Here is a 16418-nt window from a genome sequence, read left to right as displayed (position 1 = left end):
ACTGGGTTGGGATGTTTTCTTAATGTACAATTACCCTTTATATAAACCTCTCTCTTATACACATATGAGTGTCTACAAATTTGTTTCTCTAATCTACCCAGACTAACACAGTTGCATACTTTCAAACAGCAATAGAGCCCAAGAACCTTCAATGGAGACAAAACCACCTCCTTTCTTATGGGGATGTAGAAGACATCAGGGCTCTTACCCATTTGTAGCACTCAGGGACTTAAATGTTTGCAGAATTTTAGAATACACTTCTGCATAAACACATTGCTTCAGAATGCTTTATGGAAAACTGTTTGATTTATGCCGAGACCAGGCAATAAATGAAATGGTTTAAGAATGGCTAGAATAGATCGTGACTGGTTATACCAAGTTTTGGACTTTGTTTATGGGAGATAAAGAAGGTACAAATGTGCTTGACACAATGGGTTTTTGGATTGTTATAAGAGCTGTAAGAGCCCCCAATTTCAAAAAGGGGTGGGGGGCTGGGAAGAGCAGTCCTTCTAGGAAGGTTATTGAGGTAGCTCATCTTGAAAGAAGTCTGGTCAGAGTGCCCCTTAGAGGCAAGGATAATGAGATTTGGTCTGACATACTTTGGACATGTTGTCGAGAGAAACCAGTCCCTGGCGGACATCATGTTTGATAGGGGACACTTAACAACAACACCCATTGAGGCAGCTCTGTGGAAGAGGAGTGGGGCAGGGCAGAGGTAGGAAATGAATTATGTCTGAGGAAGAAGAGTTGAATTGAAGAGATGAGTAGAAAGGAGTGATAGAATTTGGTGATCAGAGTGAAATTTTAAGAAGAGAATGGCCCGTTTGAAGCTTCAGCATTTGGCTTGGAAAATGTATGGGCTCGTCGTCAGGGCAGAGAATGTAAAAGGATGAATAGGCTGGGGGATGAAAAGATTCACATTCTTCACTAAAACATTTAAGAGTTGATTACATTTTAAATTAGGGGCTGAGAGAATGGCAATGGAACTGCACTGTACAGGAGACCTCTGTGCAGAGTTGTCTGGACGGTATTCATGGGATTTCGTTTAGACGAGATGTAGTGAAGGGGCTAGAGGAATAGCATCTCGTTCTTGCCCTCCTCCCACTGAGGGTTGGGAAATGTATTCAGAATCAAAATGAGAATGTGGAAATGGATTGTAAGTAATGTAAATAAGGAGGCTATTTGGTTAAATCTATATTAAGCTAGAAAGTTAATTGAGAGGCAGCATTAGGTTGAGTTGATTTTGAGCATCACTTATATTATTCCAGAATGTTTGGCAATGCTTTGATAATATATGAAATTCCAGGTCCTATATAGAAAGGTATGCAGGCAATGACTCCTATCCACTACTTAGCTTATCTCATCTGGAGTGTATATATATAATCATTCAAAAAAAGCAGGTGGTTTTATATAACGAAAAGGCAGTTGATATTTAAATTATGGCTTATCTCTGTTGAGTGGTTATTCAGGGCATAATAACCTTTATTGTTTCTATTCACGCGATAAATTGGATTTGGCTTTGTTGGTCTTAGGAGGTGAGAAAATGTCTTCATAAAGAAGAGATAAAAATTATGCGCTATTTTAGTCCTTTTTTCCAAATGAACCTGTAATATTATGATTTTGCTGTGGGAAAGATTTTGCCTGTGGTAAAGCTTTAATTTTTAATACATTATGGGAGTGATGTTGTTTCGTTTGAAGATTGCATAACAAAATTCAGCAGTGAGCTTTGCCTGATTGTTTTACTGACCTATGTGAAACCCTGGTGGTGCTGTAGGCACTGGTTAATGACTCGAATTCCCTGCCTGTGCGTGAGGGTTAAGATGAGAACTTAAACCGGATCATTCTCAGCCTGCCTCTGGCAGAGATTTTGCAATTCTCTCCCAGACAGACTGAATCATGTCTATGGAAGAATTACCTGGGGATCTGCAAGAATCATGTGGGAATCTAGTTAAGGTGTAGATTTGGATTCAGTAGATCTGGGGTGGAAATGAAAATTCTCTCATGGAAGCTCAGGTCCTAATGAGGAACAAGGAATAGGTGTGTCCTTTTTTTCTATGTAAATGATACTCGTACAAAAAGTAGGCCTTTAATTCATAGTTGCTTAGGTTTGAATTATGACGATATAAAAAGGGTGTACCTTTTGGAAGATCATTTAATCTAATTAGGTTTTAGTGTTAATCTGTAAAATAAGGATAACACTAAATGTAGAGCTAGTGAGGGAGGGGACATGGTGAAGCTGTCCACGAAGTGCTCAGAGCAGTTTTGTCACAATAATTACGTGAACTTGCTTTTCCAGTTGCCACTCACAAACCTCTACAAACTCACCCCGAACTCATGGCCATCATGTCAGTTCCAACTTAAAGCAACCCTGTAGGGCAGAGTAGAACTGCTCCTTTGGGTTTCGGGGTTTGTCAAGCTTGACGAGATGCGGGCGGACAGCCTCATCTTTCACCCATGAAACAGCTTGGTGGGTTTGAATTGCTCACCCTTGTGGTTAGTAGCGCAATATTTAACCCATGGTGTTATCAGAGCCCTTACCCCAAGCTGCCCCTCTGGAGAAAGACGAGGCTGCCTATTCCCATAAAACCTTGGGAACCCACGGGGCACTTCTACCGTCCTGTACAGTTAACTTCGACTCCATGGCTCTGAGTTTGGTTTTTGGTGTTTTTTACAGGCGACTGGGCCAGACACTGGGCCATCCTGCTCTAAAACATGGTGTCCTCTAGCAACAATCTTGTCGCTCCCTCACCCTGCTCCCGGCAACAGTTCCAAAGTGGCCAGAGACGTTTCCTCCGTCTGGGCTCAGAGCTTTCGATGGGTATCTCGCTCCCAGGCTCGAGGTGAAGGGGCTGTAGAACAGTGTGCTCTGCACAGGTCAGCCGCCCGCCCCCGCCCGCCAACGGAGATTGTTAGTGTTGTCGGATTGATAAATGCCCGCTCCCAACTTTGATCAGCTGAGAGCCTTTGGGATAAATCTGATTGTGAAAAGTGAATATTTTCCTCTCTCAGGCTGACCTCTGTATACTTTAGATCAGCGGTTCTCCACCTTCCTAATGCCCTGACCCTTTAATACAGTTCCTCATGTTGTGGTGACCCCCAACCATAACATTATTTCCGTTGCTACTTCATCACTGTCATTTTGCTACTGTTAGGAATCAGGTGACCCCTGTGAAAGGGTGTGTGCGTGTGCGTGTGCATGTGCGTGTGGCAGGCAGATTGGTAAATAGGTGGAGGTTTGGGATGACTTATTTGAAGTAGTGCAGAGACTTCTGCATATGCTGCTTGAGTATTTCATTTGGCTTGTATTATTTGGACTGTATGGGGTTTGTATTATGCATACATAGAGCACATTTCATCCATTTAGATGACAGGTGAGACATTGGTGTAATGATATAATAACTGACAAATCACAACTTGCATCATTACACTTCACAGAGAACTCTAATAGGCGCCAGGAAGGAAATAAGGACTCATGTGGTAGGCATTTTAAATATATTTAATTTTCACAGCCCTAAAGGTAGATATTATCTCGATGTTTTAAAAAGAAAATACTACCTTCAGGAAACTAAGCAAAATATTCTTCCATTTAATCTTGTGCACACCTACTTTATCATGAGGGGTTTTGTAATTGCTGGGTACTACCCTCACAGAAAGAAGCCTAATGATCCAGCGGTGAAAGCACTTGACTGCCAACTGGTAGGTTGGCTGTTCGAACTCACCAGCCACCCCGATATAGAAAGATGTGGCACTTTGCTTCCATAAAGCTACAGCCTTGGAAACCCTATGGGGCAGTTCTCCTCTGTCCTAGGGATGCTATGATTCGGAATGAACTTGATAAGTAAGGGCTTGGATTTCTTCTTTTTTTAAAATATAGAAATAACACTGAAAGCTTAGCAGGGAAAGAATAGGAAACCTGTGCTTTGTAGTTGCTCTTCCACTATGAATTCTGACACAATGACATTTCGTTTGCTTTAAAAGGAGTCTTTTGAAAAGCGCTTTGGCATTTTTCCACCTATGGCATCCCATAATGGGTTGTAGATGTGAGATACTTGAACCCATATTTATACTTTGCCCCAAAATGTGACAACGAGAAACTTCTGTCATTCTCTTTGGGAGACATTCAGTCAGGAAGTTATTTTTGCCATAGGGAGGTTTTGAGCTAACGCTTTGAGGGAGTATGGATAGAAAGTCATATCTTAGGTTATTAGACAGGAATTAATTACATTTTAGAGTTGTGTTAGCCAGGGTCATTTACAGCAGCAAATTCAGTGACACTCACCTCTGTACAAGGACCAACTATCTTAAGAAGTGATTTTACATCAAGAAGCCTTATGTCTGAAGAAGGCATCCCAGCCCAGTCCACCTTGAGCCCATAGGTCCGATGCTAGTCAGCACGTCCTTCTTCAAACCCGCATCACCACATGCCGTGAAGTGGGAAGCAGGAAACTCACAGACCCGTGGGTGCTGAGTGCTGTGGACCCAAGGTCCATGGAAACATGCAGGTCTCCAACGGCTCTCAGGGTCACGGGCCCCTGTGGGGCCGCCCTGGGAGACAGACACAGAGTCCCAGTGAAGGGCCAGAGAGGAGGAAGGTGAAGTGGCCGAGAGAGTCCTTAACTTGCATACAAAAGGCCACGCCCCCAAAGAGGTGTCATCAGTTAGCACTTGATTGACACCCTTGGCTCCATCCCTAACCAGGAGTGTCTAGTTGTCATAAAGGCATCCAACTACCACAGGGTTAAGAAGGAGGCTAGTTTTGGGGAAGGTGGGAAAAAGGAGGCGAAAAGGGGAACCGATGCCAATGATTCACATATAACCCTGCCCCCAGAGGGGAAGAACAACAGAAACTGGGTGAAGGGAGATAGCAAATGGTGTAAGATATGAAACTAATAACGATTTATAATTTATGAAGGGTTCACCAGGAGAGAGGGTGGGGGAGGGAGGGAGGGAGGGAAAAAAGAGATGGTGATACCAAGGACTCAATAGAAAATGCTTTGAAAATGATGATGGCAACATAGGTACAAATGCACTGGAAAAAACTTGATGTATGGATCGTTATAAGAGCTATAAAAGCTCTCGATGAAGCGATTTATTTTTTTAAAAAAGAAGGAAGTTAATTTATCTAAAAAAGAATAGTTAAAAGCATTTGTGATCCTAATACCAAAACAGGAAGTCCATACATCAAATCAAGTCTTAGTAATTTTACGACTGTCGAAACATTTCTGAGTTTCAATTTCCTAATCTGTAAAGCATTCAATTCTCATAAGGATTACAGGAGATAATAATAATGCAAAACATCAGTATATGATTATTAATGATAATATGCATTCTGTAACTTAGCACAATTCAGGATCTAATGAATTATTTTCCCAAGTGTGTTCTGTTTCCTACGAGCGTCCCTTAAGACTTTAATAATTATTTTCACCCTAACAAGAAAAAAAACTATAAAATGTTTACTTTTTCAAGGTATAAGTAAAACATACCTCTTAGGACTTCAGGTTGCTGTTACGAATATGCAGGCAGAAAGTGCAGTATGCAGCCCTGTCGAGTTCTTTTTTACCTTAACTCCTGTTAAACTTTCACAAGCATTGCATGTTCCCTGGCCCGCAGTTTGAGAAACAATTCCCTTGAATGAACATGCATTATCTGGCTTAGGATTGTCATCCCAAGATCGTGATCAGAAAGACCGGAAGGTTTGTTTTTGTCAGATGTCAGCGTGGGTTCATTAGTGTCAGCTGCGCAGGGTGGATGGAGACTTCCCTGTCTAGTTCAGTCTTCTCCAAGTGGTGTCCTCAGGAGCATCAATTGTTTGCACAAGATTTTTGTTCAGTGCTGGTGCTTCCAAGGGGTGTCACAAAATTCATGGGAAATGGAAGGGGGAATAAAAGGGTTTTTCTCACCACCTTTTTGAAGCCTCTCTGAATCTTTATCCTTTCCTTCCTTCGAGGAGTTGTTTGTTCTGTCTTAATTATTTGTGCATTGTGTGTCGCCTACGATGGCTCAGCATGGGGGCCAGAGAAATGGAAAATTAATCTGAGTGGCCTCTCAGCTCGCTTTATTCCCTCGCCAGTGTTGTACCCACTTTGTTCCCTTTGCCAACTGGCGTGCGGCTCCTTAAACGTGGGGTTGTGACTGTTCTTCATCTGCTTTGTTGGTTTTGCCTCTGCTTTCCAAACCTTATGTGTTGGGCTCCCCAGAGCTCCAAATGCAGACCTATTCTCTTTTCTACATCGTCGGGTCCTAGGTCTCTCTGCACAAGTCACCGCTGTGCTGGGAATTTCCCACATTACATCTGCCTTGAACATCTTACTTGTGTGTCCAATACTGGCGGTGTTCCAAGCATTGCTTCTTTGTCTAGTAGATGTTGTGTTAGTCTCATAGGGCTTCATTATAAAGTACCACAAAGCAGATGGCTGTAACCCACAGAAGGCCATCAGAGGGCTCTGGAGACTCGTGTTCCAAGCTCAGGGTGCTGGCAGGGCCACAGATCTTCAGAAAGATCTGAAGACCCTAGGGGACGATCCTTTCTTGTGTCTCCCAATTTTGTTAGCTTCAGATATTTCTTAGTTTGATACCAGAACAGAACTGTCGTGACACGTTCGTCTCCCCTCTGTCTTTTTGTATCGCTCTCTGTCTTTTATAATGATGCCACTCAGACCATGGGAAGGGGCTTCGAAAGGCTTATGGAAAAATGTGATTATATTTTGATTTCATTTCTCCATGAACTTTTTGCAAAACTTTTGTAATGGGATTCACCATACTTCAAGTGAACTAATATCGTCAAAGATCCCTTTTCTAAACAAGGGCATGTTCATAAAAACCTGGGGTTAATTAAGTCTTTGGGGATACAGGCTGAGCCAGGACAAGTTGTGGTTGTTAGGTGCCATCTAGTTGGTTCTGACCCCTAGCCACCCTATCTCTGCACAGCAGAAGGAAGCACTGGCCCGTGCTGCGCCATCCTTACACTTGTTCCTGTGCTTAAGCCCATTGTTGGAGTCACCGTGTCCATCTGTCTCACTGAGGGCTTCCTCTTTTTTTGCTGCCTCTCTACTTTACCAAGCACGCTAGTCTTTCCATAACAGGCGTCTCACACTGAATTATTTCCAAACTCCCAAATCAAGTATTCCCATCGCTGCTACCCTCTACCCTCTACCCTTGTTTCCTCCGAACCCCCAAACTCACTGCTGTCCAGTTGATCCACCCAATAGTGACAAGAGTGGAGCTGCCCCTGAGTTTCCAAGACGGAACCTTCACAGGAGCAGTGGCCTCACCCTTGCTCGTTGGCAGCTGGTGGGTTTGAACCAGAGACCTGGTGGTTAGCAGATCAATGCATAGCCCACATGTTACCCAAAAAGTACAATTGAATGTCACAATTCCATTGAGGCCATAATTTTTAAGATGTCATCACGACCACATGATGCAATGTGGAAAAGGAAATTACAGAAGAACGACTGGTTAAGAGAGTTGCAAATCAAAACCCACCAAATCTGTCCGTTTCCGAGAGCCCTCCTGAACAGGCTCTCAGTGGGAATGCGTACTGGTGTCTTCGAATGCATGCGCTTTTCCCCTCTTTAACTGGTGCTCGGCTATTCTTAGGATGTGTGTGTGGGAGGGGGTGGGAGATTTAATAACAAGCTATTTTTAGCAAGAGGATACTTCATTTGTCATGTTTAAAATAAGCTTTGCGTTGCTAGGACAAAAGCTGTTGACTTTCTAAGAGTTTTTCCTCACCTAGTTAAAGTACAGAAATCAAGTGTTCCATGTTTGTGCTCATTAATAATCACCAGGGATAGCGGTAGATTCTCAGGTGTCATTAAAAAAAAATCATTTCCACAAGAATGCGGTAGAGCAGATGAGTTTGCATTTTGTAGCATCGGCCTGAAAAGCTGTGAGTCACAGCTGCGTGGCATCATTGGAGGGTTGTCAGCTGGAAGACTGGTTCAGTTTTAGGGATGGAAGTGGGAAGAAAAGCAGAATTTCAATCTCAGCCTTTTTGGGGTTTTGTTTTAAGTGGAACTTGTGGAGCAGTGGTTCTCAACCTTCCTAATGCCGCGGCCTTTTAGTAAAGTTCTTCATGTTGTAGTGACTCCCCAGTAATAAAATTAATTTTGTTGCTACTTCATCACTGTCATTTTGCTACTGTTACGAATCGGGTGACCCCTGTGAAAGGGTCGTTCAACCCCCAACGGGGTCAGTCATGACCCACAGGTTGAGAACCGCTGTTTTAGAGAGAAGGCAAGAGAGCAAGGAAGTACACCAAGAGTTTTCCTGTCACTGCTTTTGTTCCATATCTCGCTGCTCCCCTCGTCGACACGGTGGTGAGAGAAAGGGGGCGGCCTTCTATTTTAAGTATTGTAATATATGAGCTTTCATGAATTGAAAATAGAACTTCCAGTTTTAGCACAGGGAGCCATTGTCTGCTCTGGGCCGAAATAACTTCTTTGCTTCCTAGCTTTTGAATAGGAATATGGTGCTTCCTTAGAGAAAGTGCGGAGCCTTGAGACCACGGTAGGTTAGTCACTGGGCTGCGAAATGTGAGGTCAGCAGTTCCAAACCACCGGCTGCTCTGAAGTAGAACAACGAGGCTACCTGCGCCCGTAATGGTCTGGAGCCTTGGAAGCTGTGGGGTCTCTCCCCGAGCTAGAATGGACTCTAAGGGAGTGACTTAGAAAAAGTACTTTTTTCACTGTAGGTCGTAAAATCACATCAGTCTCCACAGGGGCTCCTCAGTACACTCCTTCCTACTTGGGAGGCAGCCCAGTTTGGTTTTTACGCGAATTGGAGGCCACTGCTGTGTCATTAGAAAGGAGTAATTGTCACTGATCTCTCCCATTTCTCCCCCCACCCCAAACACACACACACACACACACACACACACAGCCACCAGTGACTAAATCAGCTGCTGTCCACACTCGGATTCCTCCTAGTGGCCCCTATACAGTCATGACGGGTGACCACATTGCTGCCTTTTTTAAAGCTCCGAACAGGTGGCCAGACTGCATGACCAGCAACTGAAGATCACAGATTACTTGGTAGCTCGGAGAGGAACCAAGTATCTTGTGAACCCAGCTCCCTAACTTTCCTTGTAGGTCACCCTGCTCAGCTGCTGCCGCCTGGGCAGGGCGGGGCGCAGCAGGGGTGTGTGTGGCATCCGAAGGGTTGAGTCCCAGGAATAATCCAGGCCATGCTCTTGGAAGCAGTCTCTGGAAAGAGGGGCCCGAGGACATTGCGCAGTGAGCCGCAGTAGTTCTGGGGAACAAGGTGGAAGCATCTTTGGTGCTGAGAAAGGTGGAGTGCGTGTAGGGGTTGTGAGAAGGATTGTCAGAACGTGACAGGGTGGAGATTGAGGCCTTAGATTAAGACATTAGAAGCCCAGATTCCTGGGAAGCCCGAGAGGCTTGGGGTGCGGTGGGTGGGTCAGTCTCCGGTTCTCTTGTTCCCTGTTGGGTGTGGGAAAGTATTCTTCCACCGTATCTGGGTCAGAAATACTCTTAATCTCTGCAGCGCCTGTTGTTGTTCACGCATGTTTCCATGTATAAGGTCATGAGCTTGTGTTTGATCTGAATGGGCGTGGGCTTGGGTAGGGTAGGGCCTGGTCTTTGAGGAAATGCTTGTGTAGCCTGGAGTCCTCAATTGGGAGGGGTGAGGAAAGTGGGGGAAGAGACAGCGATTGGACGCCATGTGAACATCTGCGGTTCCTGGTGGGTCGCCCATTCGCCTGCTTGACTGTGAACTGGAAAAGATTGCTGGTTCGAGTCTACCTGGAGTCACTTCAGAAGAAAGGCCTACCGATCTGCTTGTGAAATCCACCAGCCACGGAAGCCCCTTGGAGCCCAGTGCCATGTTGACACAAGGGGCGACTGTGAGTCAGTCAGTTGATGGTAAGGAATCTACCAACTGCTCTCCGTCAGACCCTGGGTTTGACCTTGAGGCAGCCTGAGCCAGGTCTGGCTCCAGCTCTGTGCAGCCCATCCGACTGAGAAGAGGCTCACAGTGGTGAGTGTGGGGGCCCAGAGTTCGCGGTGTGAATAAAGAGGGACTTGGGCACCTGGACAGAAGTACAGTCTTGTCTGTTAGCACCATCAGCACTTGGGAGATGGATTGTGACGGTGAGGGGGCTTTTCCTCCTTTGTGTTCCCTTTCGCTCTTCCCGTTCCTCTCTTCTTTCTCCTCTTCTTTCCCTCCTTCACCCCTTCCCCTCCCTCTGCTTCCCCTGCCGCCTCCCTCCTTCCTCAGCTTTTAAGCTTTGGGGAAATTAAAGAAGATCTGACTCAGGTGTTGGATACCAGAATCAGGAACTATAAGAGAAAATGGTCTCGGTGCCACCTCGGTGTTTAGACAATGACAGCCACATGATCCCAGTGTACCTTGGCCTTTGTTTGACCTGAAGCTAGAAGTCATTTCTTATATTTGTTCAAAACTGCCCATGTCTAAAGGGCCAGGCAGGTGTGACAGGACAGAGGGTCTCTTTCCGGAGGGACAGCGTTTGTAAGTCAGGACAGGCCTCCCAGTGCTGTCTGGCCGAGCTGGGTAACCGAGCGTAGCCCTGCAATGCCTTCTCTGCTTCTCCTGCCCGGGGAAAGGGCTTTCTGATCCTCTGATTCAAGCTTGTCAAGACTGGGACTCTTGTGTCTTGGGCATAAAGGGACAAGGGCATAAAGGGATGTCGTTTCTGCAGCTAGTCAAAGAAGAGCCAGAATTTGCAGGCAGACAGGCAGGCCGACCCCAGACCCTGCCCTTTGGGTTCACTGCCCCCTCCCAGAAAGGCCTGGTAGACCTCTCCTGAAGCCAGCCAGCGCAGCCCCTGAGGTTTGCATTTGTTCCCACTGGGGGATGAGATGCTGTGTGTTGACCGATGATTTGTCCTGTTGTGTTGATTCCCACTCACGAGACAGAGCACGGCTGCTGCATCCAGTGTTTGGGGTTATGATCTTTACGAAGGCAGTGCACCGTGGCTTTTCCCAAAGGATCCAGTGTGGGTTCAAACAGCTGGTCTTTGGGCCGTCAGCTGAGTGAATACTTCACCCTCCAGTCACCAGTCAGTAGGGTGTGTGTCATTGATCTGGATTGCTATTTAAAAATACCTTGGGATAAGGAAGGAAGTAAGAGACTTGGAACTTCCTGCTTCTACATACGCCCGTCATTGTTAGCTACCACCGAATTAGTTTGAACTCATAGTAACCCTATATGCCTCGTAGATTTTCTCCTTTTTCTTTTTGGGTAGGATGACTACGGTTGGGTGTTTTTATGGACGAGTCTACGTGTGAGCTTGTGGTTGTTGTTAGGTGCCATCGAGTCGGCTCTGTGCACAGAGACCCTGTGTACAACAGAACGAAACACTGCCCGGTCCGGCACCATCCTCACAATGATTCATGTGATTGAGCCCATTGCTGCAGCCACATTGTCGGCCCCTCTAGTCAAAGACCTTCCACTTCTTCGCCACCCTTCACGTTATCAAATAGGTACTGGGTGTTCCTGACAGTATGTCCAAAGTGTGGAAGACGAAATCTTGCCTCTGAGGAACACTTGGCCTTACTTCTTCTAGTCCAGACCAGTTTGTCCTTTTAGTAGTCCATGGAACTTTCAATATCCTCCCCTGGCCCCACTGTCAAAACATCAGTTCTTCTTCAGTCTTCCTTACTCAGTGTCCCGCGGTCACGTGCATATGGATGCGATGGAGAATGCCATGGCTTGGGTCCGGAGTACCTTAGTCCTCAAACCCCTTGTGAGTTTGGTTTACCGTTATTCCTAACATCTGGTAGAAAGTCCAGAGGTCCCTGCTGGGCATTGATCATCTGGCTGTGGGTTGAGGGAGTTATTTGAGTGGAGTTATTCCATGAAGAGAATGTGAGATCCTTAATCTGTTTTATAAAGACTTGCGACTTCTTGAATATTACATAGGGCGTGTAAAACACTGATGTGGGTTCCCAACATAGAAGGTTATCAACATAGTCATATTTGTTCAAACTCGTAGCACTTTCGTCTCTGATTCCCATTGATGGTAAATTTGGGTTTCAAGGCAGGTGCAGTCTTGAGAGTTTGCCTTTCGGAGCTCTGTTGGGGGCCGTTTCTTGGCACTTACGCTTTGTACTGCAGACTTTGAAGTTGGTCTTTGTTTTCGTATTTATCCCCCCCCCCCCATTTTTTTTAATCTTTGCCCTTTTTTGGAGGAGCCATTGATGCATAGTTAAGAATTCTCTTTTAGTGCAAGTTCACAGCAAGCATAAAGAAGACTCCTAATTATGAGTATCGAGCAATTTGAGTCAAGATTGGCTATGTCTTAAGTGAATGCAACTTAATCATTCCCTTTGATATGGTATTAATATTTAGTAACATCTTCTCAGCTCTTTTTGTCAATTCAGGATTTTTCTTGGTAACTCATGTCTTGGAACCTAAGAGAAATTAGCCAATATTTAAGTGGATTTTGGAGCCCTGCTGGTCTAGTGGGTAATGCATTTGGCTGGTAACCACCAGGCCAGCAGTTCAACACCACTAGTTAGTTGTTCCATAGGAGAAAGATGAGGAATTCTGCCCCATAAAAATTACTCCCTTGGAAGCCCACTGGGGCATTCTCCTCTGCCCTGTAGGGTTGCTATGAGTCAGAATTGACGTGATGAAAGTGCGTGTTCAAGGGAGGCATTGTGAGACAAATATTGTTTATGTGTCCTTCACGTGGTAGACCACAATGCTTCTTTTCTCCCCAAACCACTTTATTGGCAGCTAATACAGAGATCATCATCCCATAGTTCAATCACATCAAGCAGTATTGTACAATTGCTGCCACAATCAGTTTCAAAACATTCTCTTCTTGAACTCCTTGACATCAGCTCCCTTTTACTCTGTCCCCACCACCACTGTGTCCCCCAGAACCGTATTCTATTTGCTGTCTTTGTAGGTTCATCAGTCCTGGGCTTCGTCTACTGAAAAACAGAACAACGTCAAGAGGGTTACCTCTAATGACAAAATCCATCTGAGATAAACCCCAATATGAACAACAACAACCCCCCTCCCACCCCCCCAACAACCCATAGAAAAGGTTGAAAACCATATCGGGGTAGACCGGGTTTTAAAATACTCGGGAAATGGCAGTGAGCAAAACCAACACAAGTCCTTTTTTAGATTTGGAAAAAGAAATACAGTAAGGTGCTATACGTGTAAAAATAAAACAGGATTGAGAGGCAGGGAGCTGTTTTAAATGCTGTAACCCAGTGCGATCTGACCGAAAAGTCTTTGTGTGTAGGATGGCGAATAAGATGGGCCTGCCCTCATGCACCTGACAGTCTAGTGATGAAAACAGATTTTTAAAAAAGAAGTTATGGTACAAGTATATAACAAAACATTTACAAAACATTTTACAACTCAACAACTTTTACCTGTATTCATGTAAAATTCATTCATTTCAGTAACGCGATGTTCGTTGTGTTGTACGTAACAACTTCTCTCCTTTTCCAAATCATGCCACCATCATAGCAGAAATTCAGGACCCCCTAGTGGCATAGTGAGCTATACATTGAGAAGCTAACCACAAAGTCATTGGTTCAAAGCTACCAGTTGCTTCTCAGGAGAAAGATGAGACTGTCTGTTCCCGAAAGAGTTATGGTCTCAGAAACCCACAGGTGTAGTTCTGCCTTGTTCTGTGCGGTTGATATGAGCTAGAATTGACTTGACTTTTGTTGCTTAGCAACAAAAACACAAACTCACTTTCCCTCTTCCCTGCACTCCTAGTAACATCAGCCATCAGCTCCCCCCTTTGTCTATTTAAGTGATAGCATAAAATATTTATCCTTTCATGACCTTTCATCCCTGAGTATAATGTTAAAATTCTTCCAGGTTGTACCACATATCAGGGCTTTATTTCTCTTTAGGTTGGGGTAGTATTCCACCAACTGCAGATGCCGCTGTTTGTCCGTTCCTTGGCTGAAAGACACTTGGGCGTTTCTCCTTTGCAGCTATTGCAGTGATGCTGTAGTGAACACTGAGGCACAGAAGCTGCCTTTGGATGAGTACTTTACCGTGAGGCTAGGACCCCCAGTGTACATTCCTCCTACTGAGAGGACTGAGGGCATTGTCCTCAGTTTATTCAGAATAAACCCAAGCGTTCAGAGTTCAATAAATAACACAGATGAACATAGCTGGCGTGTCCCAGATCTGACCCCAAACTGTACTGCGTCAATGTTGAAACATTTGCTTTAGTGGAGTTACCCAAAATGGGGAGAGGGTGCCTTTTATTTTGGGGCAGTGGGTTGAGCTGCAGAATGATTGGCTCACAGAGTCTGTTTCACCATGAGCTCTCCCTTCACCCTCCCACTTGCTCCATTGAAAGGGCCTTGGGGTTGTTGGGGGGCGGCACAGCAAGCAAAGGAGCCACTTATATTCCAAGCAGTGGAACATGTTTGTTGTGTTAGAGAGTGAACTGTATTTACTCCAACAAGTTGTTTATTACTTGAATTTCCTAGCACTGCATTTCAGTGATAGGACACTTAATTTGCCTGGCTAGGGTATTGTGTTCAAGGGGAGGCTAGGAATGCTCCCATTTAGGAGGAAACGTAACGAGTGGAAGGATATAATGTTGAGGTCCTGGTAATTGTGTTAATCACAGAACAACATATCTTGTCTTTCCAATAATTGCTTTATCGTAATGAAAAAGTAAGAAGAAAGTGAGTGTTGAAATAGAGACCTCCACAGAGGGCGAAGGATGTCTGGGCAAGGCCTCAAGGGGACACTGGGCTCTTTCTGCCATGAGTGTGTTCATGATTAAAGTGGCAGACCTTGCATTGGGTCCAGTGATAGTGGTGGTTTCCAGTCTAGTCCATCCTTAGCATTTGACACTTACACATACATACATACATACAAACAAAAGTATTTTTTCCACAAAAAGTTTGTAGAAAAATGGACTGAAGATACTAGAACTTTTCCATAAGCTTTATGAAATTCCTTCATGTATGTGTGTGCATATTAATCTGTTATCTCGATGTGTATTATTCATGCCAATGTGTATACATAGTATATACATGTATGCACAGTGCTTTGGGTAGTTTAATATTTGAGGTATACGAGCGGGACATGAGTCAAGAAAGAGGAGACACGCTCACACACAATGTTCTGTGTTATTTTAAAATGTCAGTTCCTATTGATTCTTTCTCATTTGCTACTTCCAAAATTAAATACTGTTGCTTTTTAAAAGGTGACTTTCTGTTTACTCAAGAAATAAGCTATGGTTTGGGTATTTGGATTCTGGGATTTAGTCTATTTACTTTTTTTTTCTGTCGAAGAATGCTGTACACCCTGACAAGTATACAGAGGATAGGGTATAATTCAAACACTTTTAAAGAAGCTGAACACACTTGATAAGCAAGTATAAAATCACAATGTAAGAAATTATTCGTGCCCCAGTTGCCCCCTCCCCTATTCTGACCACTCCCACGGTTCTCGCTCCCGGTAGCCTGGTTTCTAGCCCAGTGCGTCTGTTTTGCCTTTTGTGCTTGACATGAACGGAACCGTACAATCCATGCTCGTCTGCGTCTGGCTGCTTTTGCTTCGCGTTGCCTGTGAGTGTGATCTACACGGCAGCACGTCCCGGAGGCCGTGGATTCTCACTGCCACGGGGGACTTCGTTGCGTGGCTGATCCACAACCTCGCTGTCTCCTCTGTTCATCACATGTCCCGCTTCCAGCTTTTTGCTGTTGCCAACAGGGCTGCTTCAGGCATTCTGGCGTAAGTCGCTTGGTGCGCATGTGGACCTTTCTGTGAGGTGCAGATCAAGGAGAGGACTTGATGCGGCATGGGACGTGGATAAGGAGCTCTGGTGGCACAGTGATGTAGCGCTCAGCTGGAACCTCAGAACAGTGACTGGACCCCACTAAGGGCTCCCTGGGAGGAAAGCCCTGGCAGCACAGCCTAGGAAAGCCTCTGGGGCCATTTCCACCCTGGCCTCTCGGGTTGCTATGGGTTGGACTGGACCCTGCACATAATAGGCTAGGCGTATATTCAAATTGAATCGGTTTCAACTTTATAGATGTAAGTGATTATACCAATTTATATTCCTACTAGTAGTGTGAAAGTTTGTGGATTTCACTTTTGATATGCTCTGTTAGGCTAAGACTTTCACGTGCCCCAGTGGAGGAGAGGTTGATGTGTTAGGCTGGTAACTACAGGCAGCAGTTTGAAACTACCAGCTGCTCCACAGGAGAAAAACGAGGCTTTTTACCTTCATAAAGAGTTAGTCTCAGAAACCCACAGGGGCAGTTCTAGTCTGTCCTGTAGGGAGACTGTGCGTCAGGACAGATGGGATGACAGCGAGTTATTGTGTTTCCCGTTCGTGTTTGTTGTCTGGGAAGGAATGTGCATAGTTACCTCACCAGTCCTTTGATGGCTGAGAACACATTTGACTCTGTGTCCCTAAACATGTTCTTTATCTC

The sequence above is a fragment of the Echinops telfairi genome, unplaced genomic scaffold, assembly GCF_000313985.2.
Source record: "Echinops telfairi isolate 266 unplaced genomic scaffold, ASM31398v2 ScPeMD7_11;HRSCAF=52, whole genome shotgun sequence".
In the NCBI taxonomy this organism is placed as follows: Eukaryota; Metazoa; Chordata; class Mammalia; order Afrosoricida; family Tenrecidae; genus Echinops; species Echinops telfairi.
This window is presented reverse-complemented; position numbering follows the sequence as displayed.